Consider the following 4,320-nt stretch of genomic DNA (forward strand, 5'->3'; position numbering starts at 1 on the left):
AAAGGTGTATCCCAGTGTGGCGATCACCCAGGGTCCCCGGACATTTCACCATCTATTGATCCCTGTGCCATCACTTGATTTCTCGCTGCCATCACCCAGGCCCTACCTGGTACAATACTGAGTCCAGTCATGTTTAAATTGGAACATAAACTTCTGTTTATTTATTGCAGTTTAACAAGTGTGTGGTTTCATAAATGGCATTGGTCAATTACATTCATAGGATGCCTATCCAGACCTATAACTTCTGCTACCTGCTCTCACTCACTAAACCACATCTCAGATATTTACTTGTCCTCCTAGCTCCTAACTGTTCCTGACTCAACTTATTTCACTACACTCACTCAACCTACCCACAGACTCTATCCCAATTCACTCCCACTCCAACCAACCACCCAACTCCCAGCGAACTCCCCTTTCGCCCCTCTTAGAGCTGGTTTTATAATCCCTCTGACTCCACCCCCTGGGTTCTGATTGGGTAACTTGTTTAACTAATTCACCTCCAGCACTCTCATATGTTAATGTCATACCCAGTACCAATTACCTGACTGGCCCACATTTCCTACAGGGGGGGGAGGGGGATTATTGCAATGCTTCACCTTAATGCCATCATTATCCTTCCCCCTCCCCAGTCATATTATTATATTGTCCCATGTGCTCATTCCTTTCCTGCAAATAAGGAAGAAATGAATCAATTATTTTTCCCTGACCCTTGAACTTGTCCAGGGAAGCCCCCTCTGACTTTTTAAATAGCAGAACGGCTAACTGAATTTTGCAGTGGTTCAGGCCCATTCACACATTCTTTGCTCCCTTCACTCAGTTTCACATTTACTACAAGACTTTCCCTGTCCTTAGTTGCAGCATAAACTCATTCAAACTTCAGGAAGCTACTCAAAAGCCACAGGCTTGGAAGTAGGGCAGGGCACTTTCACTGCTCACAATCATGAGTTTTCACTTGTGTTCAGCGCCAAGGAAAAGTGAGATGAGAAAAGGTAATGGGTGATGCTATCTCACCTGTTTCAAGGCTGAGCTTTGTTGTTGAAACCAAATTACAGCCCTCAGTGAAAAGCGCCTTTGCAACTCTCTGCAATGTCTTCATGACTTCCACAAGGTTTTGAATATGCAATAAGCATCCATATTCCATACACAGGGAAAATAATAATAATAATAATAATAATAATAATAATAATAATAATAATGTATACCCTGCCCATCTGGCTGGGGAAACCCAGCAGCTTTCAACAAAACATTAAAACACAATAATTCATCAGATATTAAAAGCTTCCCTAAACAGGATTCCTTCAGATGTCTTCTAAAAGTCAGATAGTTGTTAATTTCTTTGACATCTGATGGGTGGGTGTTCCACAGGGCGGGCGCCATTACCGAGAAGGCCCTCTGCCTGGTTCCCTGTAACTTTGCTTCTTGCAGTGAGGGAACTGCCAGAAGGCCCTCGGAGCTGGACCTCAGTGTCTGGGCAGAACGATGGCCACATGACCCGGAAGCTGTCTGCAAACAAACGCCAGCTCCCTTGGCCTATAGAACGAGATGAGCGCCGCAACCCCAGAGTCATCCGCGACTGGACCTAACGGTCAGGGGTACCTTTACCTTACTCTTTATGCTGCAGTTTTTACTGAATTGCTTAAAAGAGTTAATCTTATCTGAATAAATGTCATATTTGGCTGTCTTTCTCTTGCTATGTTTGGTAGCTTTCCACAAGACATTTACAGAAGCCGCAGTGTCAAAAACAGGTTTTTATGTATAGTTACTACTATTATTTCCAACCTCAAGAAGAAATAGAGCATTCAGATCAGGGCTTGTTTGGGTTCTCTTTCCCTCCTCCCCACTTGTCCACAAGAAAGTCTTAGTTCATACAGGACTGGGAGTTGGAATATTAATCTTGGAAGTACTACCATGCCTAACTGGCACAGTTACCTGCACGTAAAAGCATTTAACATATACAATATATGTGCTTGCATTTCAATGTAGAAGCTTGTTGGGACTGACTGCCAGATAAGTGTGTATAGGAATGCAGCAAGAGTGGCTACTAGGGCAGTTTTTAGCTGGGCTTCCTTGGACTGGAACGATGCCCCTCAAATAAATGTACCTCATAGTTATTGTGCGGCATGTGGTATAGTGGTGGTATTTAGTACATTGCAGTCAAATACTGATGCCTGCCTACAATGGTACTATCAGGGTAGGACTCTGGGGCAGAAAACTAAGACCCAACCCAGCAGAATGAGCAGGTAAGCTCTGCGCTGCAGCAGGGCTGTATAACTATCTTTTGAAGCAAGCAAAGCAATGGAGGTACCCAGGGGGTGGTGAGGTGGGCCCCCACCAGGAGCGCAGGTGATGGGGGGCACGCAAATTCGGCTAAAAATATGTCCATAAATATAAATATTGATTATTGCCTCATAAGAATTGGTTTTGAATAGAGGGTGAATTGAATGGGGGGAGGCGTTGGAGGAGAGGTGGAAATAAGAGCTAATTTGTCTGTGGCTAGGGACCCGGGTAGCGCTGTGGGTTAAACCACAGAGCCTAGGACTTGGCGATAAGAAGGTTGGCGGTTCGAATCCTCGCGATGGGGTGAGCTCCCATTGCTCGGTCCCAGCTCCTGCCCACCTAGCAGTTCGAAAGCACGTCAAAGTGCAAGTAGATAAATAGGTACCGCTCTGGTGGGAAGGTAAACGGTGTTTCTGTGCACTGCTCTGGTTCACCAGAAGCGGCTTAGTCATGCTGGCCACATGACCCGGAAGCTGTATGCCGGCTCCCTCAGCCAATAAAGCGAGATGAGCGCCGCAACCCCAGAGTTGGCCACAACTGGACCTAATGGTCAGAGGTCCCTTTACCTTTACCTAGGGGCACAATCTGGACGGTTCTGCTAGGGGTGCAAGATCACCTAGCTACGGCTCTGGAGGTACCCCTGTAAGATAATTAAGTCCAGACCAGAAAATTACCTCGCTCCTTCTCTGTCAGCCTACAATAGAAACTTCTATCAGTCTTAAAATACTTAAGCCACCAATAACTCCATAAAAGAATATTGGGGATTTGTACTGTTGGGATGTGAATAGATGCTAGGAGATGATATATTTATTAGATATTACCCTTCCTTCCTCACGTTTTTGAGTTTAGCAGAGTGCATCCCTTTGCAGCTTAAAAGGGAAATTTAACTAGACTAAAATAGGATTACGTAATCCTGGATGCTTCAAGGCGGCCTGGATTTTCCTGGTATTACTCTCTTTTCTCCCCCTTAACACAATAATCACAAAATCAGTCTTGCAAAAGATAAAAAACAACATATACTCACTCAGAATACTTGTTGAAGAGTAACGGATACAGAAGCTTGGTTCAGGCTTAAAATGGTAGTTCTGTTACAAAGACATAGTTAAAAGTAAAGGGACCCCTGACCATTAAGTCCTGTCGTAACCGACTCTGGGGTTGGGGCGCTTATCTCACTTTATTGGCCAATGGAGCCGGTGTACAGCTTCCGGGTCATGTGGCCAGCATGACTAAGCTGCTTCTGGTGAACCAGAGCAGCACACAGAAACGCCGTTTACCTTCCCGCCAGAGTGGTACCTATTTATCTACTTGCACTTTGACGTGCTTCCGAACTGCTAGGTTGGCAGGAGCAGGGACCGAGCAACGGGAGCTCACCCCGTCGCAGGGATTGGAACTGCTGACCTTCTTATCGGCAAGTCCTAGGCTCTGAGGTTTAACCCACAGTGGTCTAGCTTAAAAAGGGAGTCTGAGCTTGGAGATCAGACAAGCAGATGTTCTCACATTGCTGGCAGAATGGAAGGAGATGGAAAGGTAGGGTGTGTCCAGACAGGTGGGAGAATATATATAGTGTCTCTCATGGAGTGCTCTTTATCAAGATTACAGGAAAACTCTGTGAACTTCAGCTCCTATCCTGTGCCTCTCTAGCAAAACATGAACTGTCAGTTTGACTGCACTTTAAATGCCCCACAGTACCTTGGTGAGGTTGTTGGGAGTTCTCTGCTGCAGACCACCCTCCTACAATTCCTAGAATTCATTGGATGAGGGAATGTGAAGCAAAGACTATAAGTATGGACACACTCCAAAATAGGAGAAACTTCCCACTTCCCTTTTCTCAAAACTAGAAAGCTCCCAAGTCTTTCAACACAGAGATGATTCTCCAGTACTGTACCTAGATGAGAAGTTCAGCCGCCCTGTACCACTCAGGTAGCTTTATCCTGCGCTTACGCCCATACTCTGAGAGGTCCAACGAACTGTTTTCGTCACAATGCACTCGTTGTTACAAGGCATGTATAATATACAAGCGGTACTCCAGAATCATCAAAATAA

Source organism: Podarcis cretensis (assembly GCF_951804945.1).
Source record: "Podarcis cretensis genome assembly, chromosome: 2".
Taxonomy (NCBI): Eukaryota; Metazoa; Chordata; class Lepidosauria; order Squamata; family Lacertidae; genus Podarcis; species Podarcis cretensis.